The following is a 13,879-nucleotide window of genomic DNA, read 5'->3' as shown; positions in this document are numbered from 1 at the left end:
GTGCAGAGTGGAGCTTCAGGGTGGAGCTTCAGAGTGCAGAGTGGAGCTTCAGGGTGGAGCTTCAGAGTGGAGCTTCAGAGTGGAGCTTCAGAGTGGAGCTTCAGAGTGGAGCTTCAGAGTGGAGCTTCAGAGTGCAGAGTGGAGCTTCAGAGTGGAGCTTCAGAGTGGAGCTTCAGAGTGGAGCTTCAGAGTGGAGCTTCAGAGTGAAGAGTGGAGCTTCAGAGTGGAGCTTCAGAGTGGAGCTTCAGAGTGGAGCTTCAGAGTGGAGCTTCAGAGTGGAGAGTGGAGCTTCAGAGTGGAGCTTCAGAGTGCAGAGTGGAGCTTCAGAGTGGAGCTTCAGAGTGGAGCTTCAGAGTGGAGCTTCAGAGTGCAGAGTGGAGCTTCAGAGTGGAGCTTCAGAGTGGAGCTTCAGAGTGCAGAGTGGAGCTTCAGAGTGGAGCTTCAGAGTGGAGCTTCAGAGTGCAGAGTGGAGCTTCAGAGTGCAGAGTGGAGCTTCAGAGTGCAGAGTGGAGCTTCAGAGTGCAGAGTGAAGCGTCAGAGTGCAGAGTGAAGCTTCAGAGTGCAGAGTGGAGCTTCAGAGTGGAGCTTCAGAGTGGAGCTTCAGAGTGGAGCTTCAGAGTGGAGCTTCAGAATGGAGCTTCAGAGTGGAGCTTCAGAGTGGAGCTTCAGAGTGCAGAGTGGAGCTTCAGAGTGGAGCTTCAGAGTGAAGCTTCAGAGTGCAGAGTGGAGCTTCAGAGTGGAGCTTCAGAGTGGAGCTTCAGAGTTGAGCTTCAGAGTGGAGCTTCAGAATGGAGCTTCAGAGTGGAGCTTCAGAGTGGAGCTTCAGAGTGCAGAGTGGAGCTTCAGAGTGGAGCTTCAGAGTGGAGCTTCAGAGTGGAGCTTCAGAGTGCAGAGTGGAGCTTCAGAGTGGAGCTTCAGAGTGCAGAGTGGAGCTTCAGAGTGGAGCTTCAGAGTGGAGCTTCAGAGTGCAGAGTGGAGCTTCAGAGTGGAGCTTCAGAGTGCAGATTCAGAGTGGAGCTTCAGAGTGCAGATTCAGAGTGCAGATTCAGAGTGGAGCTTCAGAGTGCAGATTCAGAGTGGAGCTTCAGAGTGCAGAGTGGAGCTTCAGAGTGCAGATTCAGAGTGGAGCTTCAGAGTGCAGATTCAGAGTGGAGCTTCAGAGTGCAGATTCAGAGTGGAGCTTCAGAGTGGAGCTTCAGAGTGGAGCTTCAGAGTGCAGAGTGGAGCTTCAGAGTGGAGCTTCAGAGTGCAGAGTGGAGCTTCAGAGTGGAGCTTCAGAGTGCAGAGTGGAGCTTCAGAGTGGAGCTTCAGAGTGCAGAGTGGAGCTTCAGAGTGGAGCTTCAGAGTGGAGCTTCAGAGTGCAGAGTGGAGCTTCAGAGTGCAGAGTGGAGCTTCAGAGTGGAGCTTCAGAGTGGAGCTTCAGAGTGGAGCTTCAGAGTGCTGAGTGGAGCTTCAGAGTGGAGCTTCAGAGTGGAGCTTCAGAGTGCAGAGTGGAGCTTCAGAGTGGAGCTTCAGAGTGGAGCTTCAGAGTGCAGAGTGGAGCTTCAGAGTGGAGCTTCAGAGTGCAGATTCAGAGTGGAGCTTCAGAGTGCAGATTCAGAGTGGAGCTTCAGAGTGCAGAGTGGAGCTTCAGAGTGCAGATTCAGAGTGGAGCTTCAGAGTGCAGATTCAGAGTGCAGATTCAGAGTGGAGCTTCCGAGTGGAGCTTCAGAGTGGAGCTTCAGAGTGGAGCTTCAGAGTGCAGAGTGGAGCTTCAGAGTGGAGCTTCAGAGTGCAGAGTGGAGCTTCAGAGTGGAGCTTCAGAGTGCAGAGTGGAGCTTCAGAGTGGAGCTTCAGAGTGAAGCTTCAGAGTGCAGAGTGGAGCTTCAGAGTGGAGCTTCAGAGTGGAGCTTCAGAGTGGAGCTTCAGAGTGGAGCTTCAGAGTGGAGCTTCAGAATGGAGCTTCAGAGTGGAGCTTCAGAGTGGAGCTTCAGAGTGCAGAGTGGAGCTTCAGAGTGGAGCTTCAGAGTGGAGCTTCAGAGTGGAGCTTCAGAGTGCAGAGTGGAGCTTCAGAGTGGAGCTTCAGAGTGGAGCTTCAGAGTGCAGAGTGGAGCTTCAGAGTGGAGCTTCAGAGTGGAGCTTCAGAGTGCAGAGTGGAGCTTCAGAGTGCAGATTCAGAGTGTAGCTTCAGAGTGCAGATTCAGAGTGGAGCTTCAGAGTGCAGAGTGGAGCTTCAGAGTGCAGATTCAGAGTGGAGCTTCAGAGTGCAGATTCAGAGTGGAGCTTCAGAGTGCAGATTCAGAGTGGAGCTTCAGAGTGGAGCTTCAGAGTGGAGCTTCAGAGTGCAGAGTGGAGCTTCAGAGTGGAGCTTCAGAGTGCAGAGTGGAGCTTCAGAGTGGAGCTTCAGAGTGCAGAGTGGAGCTTCAGAGTGGAGCTTCAGAGTGCAGAGTGGAGCTTCAGAGTGGAGCTTCAGAGTGGAGCTTCAGAGTGCAGAGTGGAGCTTCAGAGTGGAGCTTCAGAGTGCAGCTTCAGAGTGCAGAGTGGAGCTTCAGAGTGGAGCTTCAGAGTGCAGAGTGGAGCTTCAGAGTGCAGAGTGGAGCTTCAGAGTGGAGCTTCAGAGTGGCGCTTCAGAGTGCAGAGTGGAGCTTCAGAGTGGAGCTTCAGAGTGGAGCTTCAGAGTGCAGAGTGGAGCTTCAGAGTGGAGCTTCAGAGTGCAGATTCAGAGTGGAGCTTCAGAGTGCAGATTCAGAGTGCAGATTCAGAGTGCAGAGTGGAGCTTCAGAGTGCAGATTCAGAGTGGAGCTTCAGAGTGCAGATTCAGAGTGGAGCTTCAGAGTGCAGATTCAGAGTGGAGCTTCAGAGTGGAGCTTCAGAGTGGAGCTTCAGAGTGCAGAGTGGAGCTTCAGAGTGGAGCTTCAGAGTGCAGAGTGGAGCTTCAGAGTGGAGCTTCAGAGTGCAGAGTGGAGCTTCAGAGTGGAGCTTCAGAGTGCAGAGTGGAGCTTCAGAGTGGAGCTTCAGAGTGGAGCTTCAGAGTGCAGAGTGGAGCTTCAGAGTGGACCTTCAGAGTGCAGCTTCAGAGTGCAGAGTGGAGCTTCAGATTGGAGCTTCAGAGTGGAGCTTCAGAGTGCAGAGTGGAGCTTCAGAGTGCAGAGTGAAGCTTCAGAGTGGAGTTTCAGAGTGGTGCTTCAGAGTGGAGCTTCAGAGTGGAGCTTCAGAGTGCAGAGTGGAGCTTCAGAGTGCAGAGTGGAGCTTCAGAGTGCAGAGTCAGAGTGGAGCTTCAGAGTGCAGATTCAGAGTGGAGCTTCAGAGTGCAGAGTGGAGCTTCAGGGTGGAGCTTCAGAGTGCAGAGTGGAGCTTCAGGGTGGAGCTTCAGAGTGGAGCTTCAGAGTGGAGCTTCAGAGTGCAGAGTGGAGCTTCAGAGTGGAGCTTCAGAGTGGAGAGTGGAGCTTCAGAGTGGAGCTTCAGAGTGGAGCTTCAGAGTGGAGCTTCAGAGTGGAGCTTCAGAGTGGAGCTTCAGAGTGCAGAGTGGAGCTTCAGAGTGGAGCTTCAGAGTGGAGCTTCAGAGTGGAGCTTCAGAGTGCAGAGTGGAGCTTCAGAGTGCAGAGTGAAGCTTCAGAGTGCAGAGTGGAGCTTCAGAGTGGAGCTTCAGAGTGGAGCTTCAGAGTGGAGCTTCAGAGTGGATCTTCAGAGTGGAGCTTCAGAGTGGAGCTTCAGAGTGCAGAGTGGAGCTTCAGAGTGCAGAGTCAGAGTGGAGCTTCAGAGTGCAGATTCAGAGTGGAGCTTCAGAGTGCAGAGTGGAGCTTCAGGGTGGAGCTTCAGAGTGCAGAGTGGAGCTTCAGAGTGGAGCTTCAGAGTGCAGAGTGGAGCTTCAGAGTGGAGCTTCAGAGTGGAGCTTCAGAGTGGAGCTTCAGAGTGGAGCTGCAGATTGGAGCTTCAGAGTGCAGAGTGGAGCTTCAGAGTGGAGCTTCAGAGTGGAGCTTCAGAGTGCAGAGTGGAGCTTCAGAGTGGAGCTTCAGAGTGCAGAGTGGAGCTTCAGAGTGGAGCTTCAGAGTGGAGCTTCAGAGTGGAGCTTCAGAGTGCAGAGTGGAGCTTCAGAGTGGAGCTTCAGAGTGGAGCTTCAGAGTGGAGCTTCAGAGTGCAGAGTGGAGCTTCAGAGTGCAGAGTGGAGCTTCAGAGTGGAGCTTCAGAGTGGAGCTTCAGAGTGGAGCTTCAGAGTGGAGCTTCAGAGTGGAGCTTCAGAGTGCAGAGTGGAGCTTCAGATTGGAGCTTCAGAGTGCAGAGTGGAGCTTCAGAGTGGAGCTTCAGAGTGGAGCTTCAGAGTGGAGCTTCAGAGTGGAGCTTCAGAGTGGAGCTTCAGAGTGGAGCTTCAGAGTGCAGAGTGGAGCTTCAGAGTGGAGCTTCAGAGTGCAGAGTGGAGCTTCAGAGTGGAGCTTCAGAGTGGAGCTTCAGAGTGCAGCTTCAGAGTGCAGAGTGGAGCTTCAGAGTGGAGCTTCAGAGTGGAGCTTCAGAGTGCAGAGTGGAGCTTCAGAGTGCAGAGTGAAGCTTCAGAGTGGAGCTTCAGAGTGGAGCTTCAGAGTGCAGAGTGGAGCTTCAGAGTGCAGAGTGAAGCTTCAGAGTGGAGCTTCAGAGTGGAGCTTCAGAGTGGATCTTCAGAGTGGAGCTTCAGAGTGGAGCTTCAGAGTGGAGCTTCAGAGTGCAGAGTGGAGCTTCAGAGTGCAGAGTCAGAGTGGAGCTTCAGAGTGCAGATTCAGAGTGGAGCTTCAGAGTGCAGAGTGGAGCTTCAGAGTGGAGCTTCAGAGTGCAGAGTGGAGCTTCAGGGTGGAGCTTCAGAGTGGAGCTTCAGAGTGGAGCTTCAAAGCGGAGCTTCAGAGTGGAGCTTCAGAGTGCAGAGTGGAGCTTCAGAGTGGAGCTTCAGAGTGGAGCTGCAGATTGGAGCTTCAGAGTGCAGAGTGGAGCTTCAGAGTGGAGCTTCAGAGTGCAGAGTGGAGCTTCAGAGTGGAGCTTCAGAGTGCAGAGTGGAGCTTCAGAGTGGAGCTTCAGAGTGGAGCTTCAGAGTGGAGCTTCAGAGTGCAGATTGGAGCTTCAGAGTGCAGAGTGGAGCTTCAGAGTGGAGCTTCAGAGTGGAGCTTCAGAGTGGAGCTTCAGAGTGGAGCTTCAGAGTGGAGCTTCAGAGTGCAGAGTGGAGCTTCAGAGTGGAGCTTCAGAGTGCAGAGTGGAGCTTCAGAGTGGAGCTTCAGAGTGGAGCTTCAGAGTGCAGAGTGGAGCTTCAGAGTGGAGCTTCAGAGTGCAGAGTGGAGCTTCAGAGTGGAGCTTCAGAGTGCAGAGTGGAGCTTCAGAGTGGAGCTTCAGAGTGCAGAGTGGAGCTTCAGAGTGGAGCTTCAGAGTGGAGCTTCAGAGTGGAGCTTCAGAGTGGAGCTTCAGAGTGGAGCTTCAGAGTGCAGATTCAGAGTGCAGATTCAGAGTGGAGCTTCAGAGTGGAGCTTCAGAGTGGAGCTTCAGAGTGGAGCTTCAGAGTGGAGCTTCAGAGTGGAGCTTCAGAGTGCAGAGTGGAGCTGCAGATTCAGAGTGGAGCTTCAGAGTGCAGATTCAGAGTGGAGCTTCAGAGTGGAGCTTCAGAGTGGAGCTTCAGAGTGGAGCTTCAGAGTGCAGAGTGGAGCTTCAGAGTGCAGAGTGGAGCTTCAGAGTGCAGAGTGGAGCTTCAGAATGCAGAGTGGAGCTTCAGAGTGTCAAGAGCAATGCCAATAGCTCTAACTTTAACAAAGGCAAAACCATTGCATTGTAAATGCTTGTTATTTTTTAAAATGGGACATCGCACCCCCAGGTGCCGACGGAGTCCCAACCCTGCTGCACAGACCCACCGGAGCTCCGCTTGGAGCAGCTCGGGCTCCGGTGGGGTTTCAATTTAAAAAGGGGCCTAGAGCCCAAGCGTACCACCCCTGGAGTCCCAACACCCCGCCACTCAGACCCTGGAGCCCGCATGGAGCACCGCGGACTCCGGGACTTATTTATTTATTTATTATTTTTTATATGGGGCATCGCACCCCCAGGTGCCGACGGAGTCCCAACCCTGCTGCACAGACCCACCGGAGCTCCGCTTGGAGCAGCTCGGACTCCGGTGGGGTTTCAATTTAAAAACGGGGCCTGGAGCCCGCCAAACCAGCCTCAACACCCCGGAGCCCCCAGGCATGGAGCACCACGGGTCTCCGGGGTTTCATAAGCATTAACAATTCGGCCACCTTGGGGCGCAGGAGCCCGGAATCCCCGACATGGAAGACCACGGGTTCAGGGAGCATTATTTTATTTTTTTTTTAAACGGGGGCCTCACGCCCCACCACGGACGGGACACACTGCCTCATGGGTCAAGGCGGCCCCACTACCACGCCACAAGCCCCCTGAGCCGGGCATGGAGCCCCAATGGGCTCGGGGAGCATTATTTTATTTTTTAAAAACGAGTGGCCTCACGCTCCAACACCTGCCATGGTGCTCAGGAGCCTCCGGCAATGCCATACACCAACACCATGACTACTCTGTGAAACCTGACGCCCTCCCTACGCCTGTGCAGAGCCCCTGCCCCTGATGGTGAGTACCAACATGTGTTATTTAATTTATTTGTAAAACAGTGTTTGTATTTGTACGGCATTAATATCACACGTGAGGCATGCTTCTATACAGGGTTAAAGACGTTAGCTTTTCTAGGTATTCACTCTTTAAATGCACCCCTAAAGCACATCACACTGTGTTTAAAAATAAAAGGACGCATTGTTCACCTTAAACATTCTACCAACCCTCATTTAACATTACTTAAAAACAGCGTAAACACCAACATACACAGCGTTAAACACCCCATAAAAAATACAACATTGATCACATTAAATACAACCCCTCTTTGCACCGTCAGCATTACCCTTAAACAACATAGCACCCAAACCCATACTTAATTGCAACACTTTGAACACCTTCCTATACAGTTCTAAAACCCTTTAAAAATACAACTCTGTTCACTTAAATACATTCCCCACCAATACATAAAATATCCCTTAAGCACCCACCACTAATCCGGCCCTTATTTATTTACCTCCCGTAAGTTGTCGCACGCAGCGTTGATCTGTGACAAGTTGCTCTGCGCCATTGGGGCCTTTAATCTTCAGGAGTGATGTGTCTGTGTAGCAGGACAGTCCACGCACGCACTTTGTTCAGAGGTGCTTTGAAGGGTTGCTTCTGAGGGACCCTGAAGTATACTTTTTTATACATGTACGGATCTGCTAATTGGAGGGCCGGCCCCCCTTTACTGATAGGGTGTGCTTAGAAACTTGTAGTACGGTTCATTAAGGGTAATAGAACATTGTAGTGCTGATCATTATTGGTAACCGTTTTCTGACCATTGGCTTGATTTGCTAGCTGACGTTTTAAACTTTGACAACTGTTAATTAAACCTCCGGCCTGCTGCAGGATGAGCTCAGACAGAAGTTTTAGGGGTCCGGCATACTGATTGGAAGGGCGCCATCCATCCCGGCTGAGACTATTTAGAATGTTTTCCGCCCATCGCCTTCTTTTTGTTATGTGTTATCTTGTCCTGTTGACTGATGTTAATTAAAACTCCTCATCGGGTACTTAAACCTCCGGCCTGAGGCCTGATTTTTGGGGCTGGGCTCAGACTGAAGCTTTTAGGGAAATGTTGTATGACATGTGAGTATCATTATTGCGTCCATTTCTGACCAGTGCATTGTTTTTTGCTCAAGACACACTTCGCCACTTGACATTCGTTAATTAAACCCACAGGCCAGGCCGTCTAATCACCTATGTTAAGGACTCGTGCTCCCGGGCAAGATGGCCTGCTGTTTTATAAACAAGCCTATACAAATTAAGGCTCGGGCTAAGCTTGGGACTTGCTGATTAGTTTTCCTGTTCTCAATGCAATGGTAGATGGCCTTTTGTTCAGGTGCTTTCATGCTGTGACTTTTGTTCCTAGGTTTTACTTTGTGGTTTGTGAGCCTAATGGGTTGTCTTCTGGCCCCAGCTACGGACAGGCCGCATTTCAAATTGGAACATGCTTCTAAAGAAAGACCCTTTTAAAAAAACCCTCTGCACCGTAAACCATTGTTAGACATCTTTGATGCCCCTGGTCCGGAAATTAGGGTATGCTTGCATAGACACCAACTGGCACAGCCCTGCAGCTCGTGTTTTTTAAACAGGCCCTTACATTTCTCTCTTACATGAAATTAGGGTATGCTTGCGTAGACACCGACTGGCACAGCCCTGCAGCTCGTGTTTTTTTAAACAGGCCCTTACATTTCTCTCTTACATGAATACACCATAAATGACCTGCTAAGCAATCCAGGCTTCACCATGCGCTCGGCGCTCACACGTGGACACAAAACCCAGGGCCTCACCCTTTGTATTTCCAGGGGACTTGAGGCATGTCACATTTAAGGACAAGCATCTTTTTTCCAATCATGCATGCAACTTTTTCCGGACAAACCATACACTTTTTTTTTTTCCCTGCTGCACCCTTTGTATTTCCAGGGGGCTTGAGGCATGTCACATTTAAAGACACACACATTTTTCCGGTCAACCATGTCACTTTTTCCGGACAAGCCACACACTTTTTCCTGCCACACTGAGAGGGTGCGGGGGCCCTGGGGGGCAGCTGTCACTTTTCCGGTCATGAATGGGGATGAAAGGTATCAGCCCTTTCTACTGGTCACATCAAAATATTATCATTGCCCGGTTTACATGTTGTAGTAAATGTCATTTTTTTGTAAATAAAAGTTCATTTTAAGTTATCCCAGGATGTCACCTTGGGGAGCTGGTTCGGGAGTCACAGCACAACCAGGGGTTACAGGACTCCACTATTGATATTTTGACCTTATACCTCTCATGTCTTGGGGTTGCAGTACTAACTGAGCATAAAATGCACCATTTTAGAACTTGACCCTTAAAGTAGCTAGGCAGAGCAGTTCAAGTCCAACACTGGGAGTTGATATGGACTAGAAACTCAAAACTCAGCACAGTGCAATAATAATATTACTACTACTAATAATAAAAATAATGATAATGATAATAATCTATACTACTATTATAAAGAGAGAACTTGCACCTTCTGGCCAGGTAAACTCGGGAACCACAGCGCCAATCTACACACCCGATACATCTATGAAAATGTCAGGGTGTGTAGATGGACATAGGCTATATAAATAAAAAAAAAGTAAATAAAAAAAATTAAGTTTGTAAACAAAGTAGCCCCCTGAAAGTAGCGCCGGCCGGGACCTAGTGCTGGCCGCTACGCAACGTGCGTGATGAGGAAGGAGGAGGGCGGTGCAGTGGCGAGCGGCTGTGCAGTGAGGAGCGGCGGCACAGGTAAGGAAAGGGAACGTGAGACTGTGTGATGCAGGGGGAGGCAAGAAGGAGGCAGCAGTAAATGAAAATGTCGGAACGCGAGTGAGTCGGGGCAGGAGGGGGGCGCGAGTGAGTCGGGGCGGGAGGGGGGCGCGAGTGAGTCGGGCGGGAGGGGGGCGTGAGTGAGTCGGGCGGGAGGGGGGTGGGAGTGAGTCGGGGCGGGAGGGAGTCGGTGCGGGAGGGGGTCGGGGTGGGAGCGGGTGTACTGTCCCCAGCCCCTTTCTGCCCCAGGCAACGCTGGGGCGGGCTGCTAGTAATAATAATAAATCAATGCCCAGCCAAAGCTTTATCTAAAAATAAACACTACTCGATAGTGGTGGACAGCACCTTGTACTTGCTATGTCATAGTTCCTCGTAGCTGATAATAACACAAAATTCTCCCTGATCACTATGAACACAGTTCTCCCTGGTTGCTAAGGGTGTACCCCTCCATCGAGTATTATGCAGAGCACACTTGTTTGTTTTGGACATAGTTTCCTATGTTTGTTATGGGAATAGAGTTCTCCTTTGTTGCTATAAATGTAGTTTCTCATATTGCTTTGGACACTGTTTTCACTGTTTGAAATGGCTACAGTGCTTTCTGGTTTCCTGATTTCACCACTCTCTTGATGCTGATTGCTATGGACAATAGTTCCACCTTTTAACTAGGAACACAATCCACAATGGTGGATGCCATGCTTATAATTAATACATTTAATGGGCTGAGACAGAGGTTCAGGTTGTATGAGACTCATAAGAAGTAAAACCACAAAGATTTATTCAAATTTAAGAATCATTACAGAAGGCAAAAAAGTAAGTAGTTAGTCAGAATACAATCTGCATCAATAATACATCAACTAATGCACATGCAAAAAGATCAAAATTAGCTCTACATCCAAAGCAAGTAAATAGCTAGAACCAAAATTCAGTTCAGCAAGAAGACTAGCGTAAAATCTGCTCAAATTGTTAAAGTATTAGGTCAATAGATGTTAGAAATGGAGGTCTCTAGTTGGCAGGTTGTTACCCTGTCCAAGTAGGGACCCTTCTTTCTAGTCACAATAAGGGGGATACACTTCTAAAATAACCCCTGCTCAACCCCTGGGTATTTTGGTATGAGCAGTCAGGCTTATCTCAGAGGCAGTGTGTAAATAATTTTACACATAACCAACAGTAATACAGTGAAAACACTACAAAAGGACACCACACCAGTTTTAGAAAAATATCCAATATTTTATCCATGTAAAACAAGACCAAAACTATAAAAATCCACCATACTGTTCTTAGGAATATCAAGAAGCAAAAAATAGACTTAAAATACAGTTCCCTGAAGTTGATAGCTCTGTCCGGGGCTATCATGGTGTCATGAACAACAAATCCAAACAGTTCTGGCTGACAGAGGCATTGTGGGCCGGCTACGGTATTGGAAAGACCCGCAAAACAGTACCTTTTTGGAAATGCAGGGCGCCTGCAACCTCTCGTTGACCTCTGAAGAGCCAGCGTTGGCAGGCGTCTGTTCCTTAGGTCGGTGCAGGAGTCGTCGGGCCCTTGAATTCAAACGAGTTGTAGAACAAACTCCTCGCGGATGAAATCAGGAGCTTCGGCAGGTGTCGGTTCTGCATTGCGAAGTGCATAGGTGCGGCGTGCGGTGCTGGCAGCGGCTCTTGATGGTCGTCCAGTGGCGTCAGTGTGACCAGGGCTGCAGTGCGAAGTGATGCAGTGCTCGTCGCGGTGCTGGAAGCTCATGGTACAAACAGCGGCGTTGTTGCTGAAGGGCTGTAGTCGGCTGATGAACTAGAGTCGATGGGGCCGGCATCGGTAGGCCAAGGCTGAGATGCGGGCAGTGCTTTGTGTAACTTATAAGCGGTGCCCTCTAACCACGGTGCAAGCAGCGCCGTCAATGTTGGCGTGGAGCGGCGTCATCGGGGGTACCTGAGCTGCGATGTGAAGTGTGGTGGTGCGAAGTTCAGTGCCCACAGGCGGCGGTGTAAGCAGTGGCTGGGTGGCAGCGGTGGGCGGCATCTTGATGAGGCCAGGGTTGCGGTGCCTTCAGGACACGGAGACGGCAGCGGCATCGTTTACGTCGTTGGGTTGTTTTTTCTTCTGATGCAGCACAAAATTATCATTAATATTTAGCATTTGTAGAGCGCATATCTACCCCAAGGCATCCCAGTGCTAGCGGCTAGACAGTGGGGGATGTGATAGGATTATTGGGCAAAGTGTTGAAATATCCAGGTTTTAAGAAGTTTTCAAAAGGGGAGATGACGGGATTCCGAGCGAAGGTGTAGGGGCAGTGTGTTCCAGAGTCTGGCTACATTATAGGAAAAAGATCTTCCTCCACTTCTTACCCTCTTGACTTTGGGGATGACTGCGAAGATAATATTGGCCGATCGAAGGCATTCTCTGGGGTGGTAGGAGGTAATGTGGGAGCGGTTGATAGCAGGGCCATTTCCCCACAGGGTCTTATGGGCTATGCACAGAGCCTTGAATTTTACTCTTTCCAAAATTGGCAGCCAGTGTAGGGTTTTCAGGGTCGGCTTGGCCGACGGAGTTTTCGGAATCCCCAGGAACAGCCTAGCAGCACAATTCTACGCAACTTGGAGCTTCCTTATCAGTGCTTTAGGTGCTCTTAGGTAAAGAGAATTGCCATAGTCCAAGCGCGATAGGACCAAGGCCTGTATCAGGGTCCTCCTTGCACCCATTGAAAGGAGAGGGAGAACCTTCTGAAGTAATCTGAGGGTGCCAAAGCAGGCCCCTGTCACTCTAACTGCTTGGTGGTCGAACTTAAGCGAGTTATCTCACCAAACGCCCAGGCTTTTGATCCTAGTCTGAGGGGTTGGGGCAGGACCTAGGCAGGTGGGCCATATCTGTTTGAGATTGAGATCCATGCTAGAGGTGTTGTCCAGGAGCATTAGTTCCTTTTTTCCTCCGTTTAGCTTGAGGCAGGAGTGCTCCATCCAGAAGGCCACTCTCTCCAAACAGGTTTTAAAGTCTGAGGGAAAGTTTTGGGGACCATTGAGGGTAATTACCAGCTGTGTTTCATCCTCATAGGTAATGATTTTGATCCTGTGTGGCAAGATGATCGAGCGAGTGGCCGCATGTACACATTGAATAATGTGGGGCTCAGCGAGGATTCCTGCGGTACTTCGCAGCTGAGCACTAGGCTCCTAGACATCGACTCCCCTGAAAAGACCTGGAAAATTCTACTGTCTAGGTAACATTATATCCAAGTGACCACCTCACCTAAGACACCCGACCTCCTGACACACCGTTCTCAGTGCTGGTAGCAAATGAACCTGAAGTATTTTCTGTTCCTGAGACTTCTTGAAAAGGGGGCAAGCTCTTCCTCAAGCCCTTGGAGAAACTCAAACAAATAAGTTGCAAAAAGTCCAGACCAGTCCTTTCTCTGCCCAAGACAGAAGCAGCTACTGCAGGCCAACACAGCAAAGCACACAGCAAAGTGGTAGTTCCTCGTCCCAGCTTCTCAAGCTCTTCCTCTTGGCAGGTTTCTCAGTACATAAGAGTTCTACATTTCTGGCGTCTGGGCACCAATATTTATACCACATGTCCCTTTGTCCTCTTGTTGCAGAGAGTCTCTATGCTTAGTCCAAACAAGTTCTGTCCTCTCTAGCTCAGCTTCCTGGCAGAAGTGGAGACAGCATTGTGTAAGGCAAACCAGGCACATTCAGGTACAAGAAAATCTCCTCCCACTACTCTAAATGCAGACCAGGTCTATTCACCCCAGCCTTGACTCATCCAGGAAAGGCAGGACACACCTCAACCCCCCAAGTGGCTGTCTACAATGAATGCACATCCACAGCCCCTGTCACTCCAAAACCAGCTAGTCAATACACAACCCAGCAGAGGCACGAAGGATTCAAACACATAATTTACTAACCATCTTTAATAACAGATGTGTTACTAAATTCAGAGTTGCTAGAGCCCAAACTCCATTTCTCTCTCTTGTGCCAATGGGAAGTTATACTTGTAAGATGTTACAAAGTATCTCCCATTCTATTCTACGGGACAGATAGCCTTTCAATAGTGAAAAACAAAATACACTTTATTTCACTATCAGGACATGTCACATACACACACACCAGTACATGTCCTACCTTTCACATACACTGCACACCTTGTGAACTCTACTAGGTATTTATCAGTAAATCAAATAATCCAAACATGGAAACACCAATCCATAAACACAAGTTATATGGAGAGCAGAGCCCTAAAACCAACAAAAACAGGGTCAACAACAGGAGGCAAAACAGCAAAAGGTCTGGGGGTAAACCCACTGAAAAAGCCAAGTGTAACAATAGACATACCAGTTTGGAGTCTGCACAGTATAGAAAGCAAGAATTGTCTAGATATAAGTCAACAGACATACCAACATGGAGTCTGCCTTTGGGAAAGTATGCAAAAGGTTTGGCACATCTCCCAAAAAGCTCACATTTTTTAGGTTTCAGGCAGTGGAAATAACAGACTCAACGTGGTGCGATCTGACATAGTAGTGCATTACTTACAATGT

This window comes from Lissotriton vulgaris, chromosome 6, assembly GCF_964263255.1.
Source record: "Lissotriton vulgaris chromosome 6, aLisVul1.2, whole genome shotgun sequence".
NCBI lineage: Eukaryota > Metazoa > Chordata > Amphibia > Caudata > Salamandridae > Lissotriton > Lissotriton vulgaris.
This window is presented reverse-complemented; position numbering follows the sequence as displayed.